This window comes from Cupressus sempervirens, chromosome 9 (assembly GCF_028749045.1).
Source record: "Cupressus sempervirens isolate cs-2001-9-10 chromosome 9, ASM2874904v1, whole genome shotgun sequence".
In the NCBI taxonomy this organism is placed as follows: domain Eukaryota; kingdom Viridiplantae; phylum Streptophyta; class Pinopsida; order Cupressales; family Cupressaceae; genus Cupressus; species Cupressus sempervirens.
In genome coordinates, this window is record NC_143126.1 from 746527540 (window position 1) to 746536220 (window position 8681).

The 8681-nt window shown below is 34.6% G+C and overlaps 1 pseudogene; it reads right to left on the bottom strand.

Moving 5' to 3' along the window:
• Nucleotides 1-2193: 2193 nt before the first annotated feature.
• Nucleotides 2194-8375, bottom strand: LOC149540853 (protein LATERAL BRANCHING OXIDOREDUCTASE 1-like; annotated as a pseudogene).
• Between the last annotated feature and the right edge of the window lie 306 nt (nt 8376-8681).

Sequence of the window (8681 nt, forward strand, 5' to 3'; positions counted from 1 at the left end):
AATGGTTAGTGAGCAAAGATGTGTGATGTTGCAAAAATGAATTCTTTGCAACATTTCAACTTAATCATATAGAAAAACATGAATTAATAATGTGAAAACTTGTCATAAAATGTAAGGGTATAAGACATATCAATAATTTTTTGCATATTCTTATTTTGGACTTTTAAAATCAATTTTGAGAAAAGGGGTTTCCTTGATCACAAAAATGGAATATTTTAAGCTAGGGTTTTATGAGGATAGACAAAAATTTAGAAACCCTATGCAAGGTAACTACAATACTTTCATGACGTTCACTCATAATTTTCAAAATCTTTGGCAAGTGGAAAATCAGAGCAACAGGTAGCACCCCAAACTTTAAGGAAAAGGGTGTATAAAGCTAGGATACACCTATGGAAACAAGGGATGATGATGATGATGCTACCTCCAATGCATCATAGGAGGATAGGATTTTTGTGGATACCTAGGGGAAATATGATGACAAGATGGAAATGGGGATGGTAGTGAACCCCCTCTGTGAAAAATCTCAAAATGACACATGAACCAGGTATTCCTAGTATAGGTAAAAGGAGTATATGGTTTGAAAACAAAAATAACGGAAATGTAAGGAGAAGATTATCCATTGATTTACTAGATAGAAAATGCAATATGATGAGCCCAGACAAAAAGCTAAGAATGGTAAACTTGAGCACCCAAGAATTAGCATTGTGAGTTACTTGAAATTAGCTTCTGAGAATATGTCCATAGGGTAGAAAAAAAGGGAGGTCTTGGGAAAGGGTTTTATTAGGGAACAAGGTATCAAGGATGGGTTAACTAAAAATTAGGATAAGGTGGATGTGTCTAGGGCCCTTAATAGGTGGGTATATCGTGAAAAAAATTCCATTAGGGAAGCAATGGAGAAGTTGGAAAAGGTCATTCAAACTAAGATGAAGGCAAAGAGAAACGTGGAGGAAGACATTCTAATCCAAATGAATGAGATAAAGAGTTTTATTGATGACACTGACAAAAAAATTCAAAATCTAATACAAAATTTAGTTAGTCATGAAGGCAAGATAGTGAAAGAGGGAATTGATCTAAGCATTAACCTCATTGGAAAAGCCAAGAAGGTTGAGAAGGAATCAGTTGGTGGTCTAGGAAAAAGAACTTAGGGAAGACTAAACAAAAAGAAACATATTTCTACAAAGAACATTGAGTCTAAGATCTTGCTAAACTCCTTAAAGAGCTGGCCCAGCTCAGGTATTATGTTTTTCATTTTATTTTTCATTTGGTCTACTTCATTGGTTAGGTTTTTTGTCTTGCTGGAAGTTTAAATTGGTTAAATATCTTATTTCTAGCATAGTTTCACTTATGGACATTATTGATCTATCTTGTATTTTTAAGTTTTTGATTTCAGATCCCTAAAACTTGTTTTTACTATAATCCAGAATAAATGAAATTATTGTTCAAGATAAGTATGTTGGAGAAAGCAAAATACCAGCATACAACTAAATCTTTCAATTGGAGCATTGCTCTGAACATATCGGTATGCTATTATTCTATCATGTTTATTGGTCAAAGATCATGTCTAGTAATGGTATTTTTGCATGTCATTTACACCTCAACGAAATTGTTAAAACATGTGTCTATCCATTGCTTTGTAAAAGTATTAATGTTTGTACAATAATATTGGTTGTTTGTTTCATACCATTCATGTGTACGATGTCATTCAAACTTGTTAGAATACACATACCATTTTATTATTAAAATAAAAGGTTAAATATAGGACAAGTGTGATCAAACATGGGAGAGCTAAATAAATCATGGTGATAAACATAGATGGATTACCTACGACTAATATTTATAAAACCTATGACAAAGTTAAAAGAATATTAGACAATTTCATAACAAGCATTGGAAATTGTCTTCCCATAACCAATGCTCTGCAATCTTTAGGAATTCTAAATATTTGTGTTGAAGTCATACTTTCTCTAAAGTGCACCCAACCTACCTGTTATCCCATAAAAAATAATAACAATACTTGATCATATGAAACATAATGATGGAACAAATGTTTGATCACACTATGTTTTATTTTAATATTTAGTATGCCTAGCATATATATTTCACATTACAAGATCTTAAAAGAGAACATAGGTGTAATCGCAATATGTTTCTTAATTTTTTCTATGCATGACCATATAGATCAGTCATATATTATTAGATCCTTACAAAATCTAGAGAGTTTGTTCCCAGCTTGTTACTAAGATAGTGGAAATTGTAGTCTGCATGCTTGTAGTTCTTGTATAACCTTGGATGATCTTCATCTATAAATTGAGGAAATGGACCCAACTCCACATCGAAGCTTAGAGCATGAAATGTAATAATCAATAATCTCTCCTTGTTTTTGTTTGCTATGGCTATGTGCTCAGCACTATTTTACTTCCCATTTGTCAATACCTGACAATCTAAAATTAGTGATTTCAATATGGACTAATAGGACTTACAATTGTTTTTCTAATGTAAACTTGGATAGGCATACCTCTAGAGTGTCCCCTATGTTGATAACTAGAGAACCTTGGATTGGCTCTATAGAAACCCATTGGTTCTAATGAAGAATCTGCAAACCCACACATTCATAATCTTGGAGCAACACAATAAGAGCACTTCCATTAGAGTGTATAGTTAAACCTAGAACTAGATCAGGCCTAAGGCAGGTAGGATAAAAGCTCATCCTTACCACCTGCACACTTTCTCCAAATATCTCCACAAATATGGTGGGATTTACACTGTGGTTCTCAACTATCATACTTAGTAATTTCCTGTAGAGCTTGAACAACTCCGTTGAATAAGCCTCCACTGTATCACTACAAATCATAGGTTATGCTTATCATTTATTTTTATTCAAGTGAATTAGGTCAAAGACCTAAGGGAGAAATAGGTTATAATTGTTGGAATATTAATTGTAGTTGATGTTTACCCCTAGAGCTAAATGTCCACCTACCACCACTGACAGAATGTAGATTAGACAAAAAACATGAATGCAGTAGGTGAGTTCTCAAATTTTGGAAATGAGGGGGAAAGCTTCTTTGGCAAAAGAAAAAAGGAATGTTCTATTCCATTCAGCCTAGAGATGTAGCGAGTTGAAGAGAGAGAAGTAGTAGAGCAGAGCAAAGTAGAAAGAAAGAGATCAATGGATCTAGTTGTTGTAGAGATAGAAGGAAGCTTGTTATGTGACTGCAGTTGCATGCACTTCTTTGTCTCATTCTATAAGTTTTTAGTTTATTGTTTGATTCAACCTATAAAGTAGTGATTTATCCAAGCATTATTGTATGCAGCCATTAGAGTTGCAAGTTTAAAGCTTTTGAAGTATTGAAGTTGTTTAATGTTTTAGGGTTATTTTAGGCTTTTCTATTTGAAGCTGAATGCTCCCAAATTTTGTAATGAAAGCTTGGTTTTATTCATTGAAAATAGTTTCAAATTTGAGATTAAAATGGGTAACAATGGAACCCTACTAGTAGTGGGAAAAGGATCTATTATGGCCTACACCAATCAAGGTGAGAAGAAGAAAATACAAAATGTGTATTTTGCCCTTGGTATGAAGCACAATTTGATGAGCATTGATCAGCTCATTCAAAATGGATACAAAGTGTTGATGGAGAATGACAACTATGTCATTCATGAAAAGGATGGGAGCAAGAACTTACTTGCAATAGTCCAAATGACAAAGAACAAAATGTTTCCCTTGAGGATAGAGACATGTTTCTCACCTCAAGTTGGTGTTACACCTCCCACACAATCAGCTCTAAGGAGTGTGATTGAAGACCCCTCACAGCTATGAAACCTCAGGTATGGTCATCTAGGCTATGCTGGTTTAAATTTGTTGTCAAATAAAAGAATGGTAGAAGGTTTTCCATGAATAGGAAATTCATGTGACAAGTGTGAGGCTTGTATTTTGGGTAAGCAACATAGGCTTCCCTTTAATTCTAAAAATTCTAGGAGGGTTAGATATCCATTAGAGTTAGTGCATACTAACCTAGTTAGTCCTATGCAAGTTACTTCTATTGGGGGGAGTACTTATTTCATGACATTTATTGATGATTTCAGTCATAGGACATGGGTTTATTTTTTGAAATATAAATCTGAAGCATTTGATAAGTTTCTTGAGTTTAAAGCCCAGGCTAAAAGAGAATGTGGACACTATATCAAGGTCCTAAGATTAGATAGAGGAGGGGAGTTTACCTCCATTTCTTTTGTAAATTTTTGCAAAAAACATGGCATAAAGAAAGAGCTCACAACCAACTATACACCACAGTAGAATGGAGTGGCTGAAAGAAAGAATAGGACCATTGTTGAAATGGAAAGGAGCATGATGAAAGAGAAAAGTGTCCCAACTAAATTTTGGAAAGACACTATGGAAACAATATTTTACCTAATTAATAGGTTTCCTACAAAGGCAGTCTATCATAGAATTCCAATGGAAGCATGGTCACAAGGAAGATGGATAGTTGAACACCTAAGGGTGTTTGGATGTGTTGCATATGCACACATGCCTAAAGAGAAAAGGAAAAAATTGGATGACAAAGGTGTGAACTGCATCAGCTTAGAATCAAAGGTGTACAGATTGTATGACCCATTGAACAACAACATGATTCTCTCAAGAGATGTGGAATTTCTTGAAAATCAGTCATGGTATGGACAAACTGATGAGTCAGCCAACACCTCAAGTAAAGTGCCAATTATGAGTGAAGAAGATGCTGATGAACAACAAGAAGAAGGAGCAGATAGAAGAAAAGGAAAGCAACCTCAGTCATTGCCGAGCTCCTCTAGGAATTACCCAGTATCAGTGCAAAGCAATAGTGAAGATTCTAATCCCACACTCTCCTCCCTATTACCAAGAAAGACCAAGAATCTTAGGAAGATATACCAAGATGAAAGGTATGAAGATTATGATGAGAGTGTTAATTTTGCATTATTTTCTCATAGTGATCGAATATATTTTGAAAAAGTTGTTAAGGAGAATAAATGGTGTAAGGCCATGGATGAGGAGATAGATGTTATAGAAAGGAATGAGACATGGGAGCTAATTGAATTGCCTCCCAAAAAGAAAGTGATTGGAGTGAAATGGGTCTACAAGACCAAATGCAATGGTGAAGGAAAGATTGATAGGCATAAGGCAAGGCTGGTAGTCAAGGGCTACAAATAGTAGTATGGTAGAGATTATGATGAGACATATGCTCCAGTTGTAAGAATGGAAACTATGCATGCTATCATAGCAATTGCAGCTTAGCACACATGGAAAGTATACCAAATGAATGTGAAGTTTGCCTTCCTAAATGGTGTATTGAAGGAAGAAGTCTATGTGGAGCAACCACCTAGTTATGAAATTGCAGGTAAAGAACACAAAGTATATAGATTGAAGAGAGCTTTTTATGGGCTCAAGCAAGCTCCAAGAGCATGGTACAATAGGATTTACTCATATTTGATGAGCAATTGCTTTAGCAAAAATAATGGTGAGCATACTCTCTACATCAAGGAAACAAATGGAAATGTGTTGATTGTTGTCATGTATGTAGATGATTTGAATTTTACTATTAATGACAAGGCTCTAATTGGTGAGTTCAAAGAGACCATGAAAAATGAATTTGAAATGATAGACCTAGGTCTCCTGAAGTACTTTCTAGGCATAGAAGTAAAACAAATGCATAATGGCATTTTCATCTCTCAAGAAAAATATGAAGGGCAGATCTTGAAAAGATTCAAAATGCAAAATAGTAAGCTAGCCCCAAAACTAATAGCAATAGGTCTAAAGTTGAGCAAGGAAGACTCTAGCAAGAGAATGGATCCAACATTATACAAGAGTATGGTTGGAAATTTAATGCATTTGATAGAAACTTGGCCAAAATTGATGCATGCAGTAAGTTTAATTTCTAGATTTATGGAAACACCAAAGAATTCCCATTGGCAAGTGGGAAAGAGGATCTTACGGTATGTGAAAGGTACCAAGGGATTTGGAATTTTATATATTCTAGGAAATGAATTCAAGTTGGTAGGTTATACAGATAGTGATTGGGTTGGAAGTATAGATGATAGGAAGAGCACTTCTTGATACATGTTTTATATGGGATTGGGTGCAATTTCATGGGCATCCAAGAAGCAACCTATTGTTTCTCAATCTATAGTAGAGGATGAATACATAGGAACAAATTTAGTAGCATCTCAAGCTATTTGGTTAAGAAGGACCTTGACATATTTGAATGAAAGGCAAGAGGATGGAACCACAATTTATTGTGATAGTCTTCCATGGGAGAAGAAAACATATAGAGATCAAATATCACTTCATCACAAAGTTGGTGGGGAATGGAGATATAAATATGTAATTTTGTAAGTCTGAGCAATAGCTAGTAGACATTTTCCCAAAGCCATTAGGCATAGGAACTTTTGTACACCTAAGAGAGTATCTTGGTATAGTTGATGTGGATTGGCAGTGATCCTTGTTTGTTTGGCCCGGGACAAAGGGGGAGTGTTGGAGTATTAATTGTAGTTGATGTTTGTCCCTAGAGCCAAATGCCCACCTACCACCCCTGACAGATTCCAAAATAGAAAGAAAACATAAATGTGGTAGGTGGGTTTTCAAATTTTGGAAATGAGGGAGAAAAATTCTTTGGAAGAAGACAAAAGGAATGTTATATTCCATTCAACCTAGAGAATTAGTGAGTTGAAGAGAGAGAAGTTGCAGAGCAGAGAAAAGTAGAAAGAAAGTGATCAGTAGATTCAGTCATTGTAGAGATAGAAGGAAGCTTGTTATGTGATTGCAGTTGTACGTACTTCTTTGTCTCATTTTGTAAGTTCATAGTTTATTGTTTGATTTGACCTCTGAAGTAGTGATTGCTCTAGGCATTATTGTATTTAGCCATTAGAGCTGCAAGTTTAAAGTTTTTGAAGTATTGAAGTTGTTTAAAGTTTTAGGGTTATTTTAGGGTTTTTTGGTTGAAGCCGAATGCTCCCAAATTTTGTAATGATTTAATCAAAGTTGAATAGAAAGTATGAAGGAATACTTGAATCCATTGTTCTTCTTCTATTCATTGCATTTGAAAATTTTATTTAGAAGCTTCATACTTTGGCTCTTTGATTTCTAATGGTGAAAATCTTCACATTATAAATATTCACTCGGTCAAGTCTTGTTGAAGTTTTTATATTTGCAGTGGCTACCATGTTCACTCAATACCTTCTTCTACCAAGCTCCACCCTCTAGTGGCTACTGAGTTCACCCAGCATGCATACTACCAAGCTCACTTGGCATCCATTGGTGCTGAGTTGTTCTACATTTTCTAAGCTCACTTGACACTCTCCTACCACTCAGCTCCTTAAGGTGCCAAGAAAAACTGGCACTTGACAATAGTTTTTTCTGAGCATTATTTAGGGTTGTGAAATTTATTTTTAGGGTTGGTAATATATTTCTCACAATAATACCTCTGGGACTATCCTTATTTGTTTTCTAGTGAAAAAATGTCTTTTAATGGTTTAGATTAAAGGAAAGGTGTGGTAGAATACCTGAACCTTAGTGGCTTTGAGGGCCAAAGGTTTTCTTTGTGAAGAGAGTTGGGCTTGGTTGCTAAGGCCATCATGTCACACTAGTCTAACTTTTGCTTGTCTAACAAAATGAAAGCATGGTCGTATCCTTGGATTGTGCCATGAATCATCAGATACTTCTCTTTTTCTTCAATTGGCAATTTGTAGAATTCTCTTGCCACCTTCTTTATCAGCTCCAATAGCCCACAGTCAATTCCATGATTCAACACCTGAGAGAGGACACACAAGAATATTTAGAGATCATTCTCACATCTAATTTCACCATTTCTATGAGTATAAAATGCTACAAATTAAACCAAAAAATATAGTTAATATAAATATATGCTAGGTGGTAATTTTAATGGTTTAACTGAGAAGCTCTTAAACTAATAGTGTACAAGTCAAGCATCCTGTTTCATGTAAAAGGAAACTGATGTTACTCAAGAATCAAAAATCATAGTATACACATCTTATTTAATTTAAAATACTTGCAAGAAATTAGATATCAAGTTTCCTGCAACTAGAAAGGGATTTAAATATGCACATACAAACTAGAAAAAACCCCATTCTTTGCAAGCATTGGGGAGCCTATCCATCTCATGCTTTCTGGTCAAATGGTGTGATGAGAATATGTTGGCCATGTCAATGAGAGGGAACTGAAGGATAGGGGGAGCACTTAGTGTTTTACACCCAATCCTTTCTTGCAGAGGAGGAATGTATCTTTTTGGTACATCCCCACACTTCAATTTTGCAAGCTCCTGCAAGTCATCTACCTTTTGATTGTACCATAAAGCATTAAGTTTATGGTAGTAATCATGTTTGTTTATCATTAGTATTTTTAAGTTGTGATCTTCTAGTTGCATATTTATTTGGCATTAGTAGTCTCTTGCAACTCATTTATATTAGTAATTATAATTGGTAACAATAATTAGAAGATATAGGAATTAGATATACAAAATAAATTATATATTGTAATTTAAATTTAATGATGAACCATGTAAGTCATTATATTGTGTTTATATTTTGATTGTATCTATTTTTATTTCAAGATGGTTTGGTTTACATGAATATTCTATATGTTTTTGAAACTCAAAAAATGGTATTAGATTTCAACAAGAATATGTGAGGAAATTGCA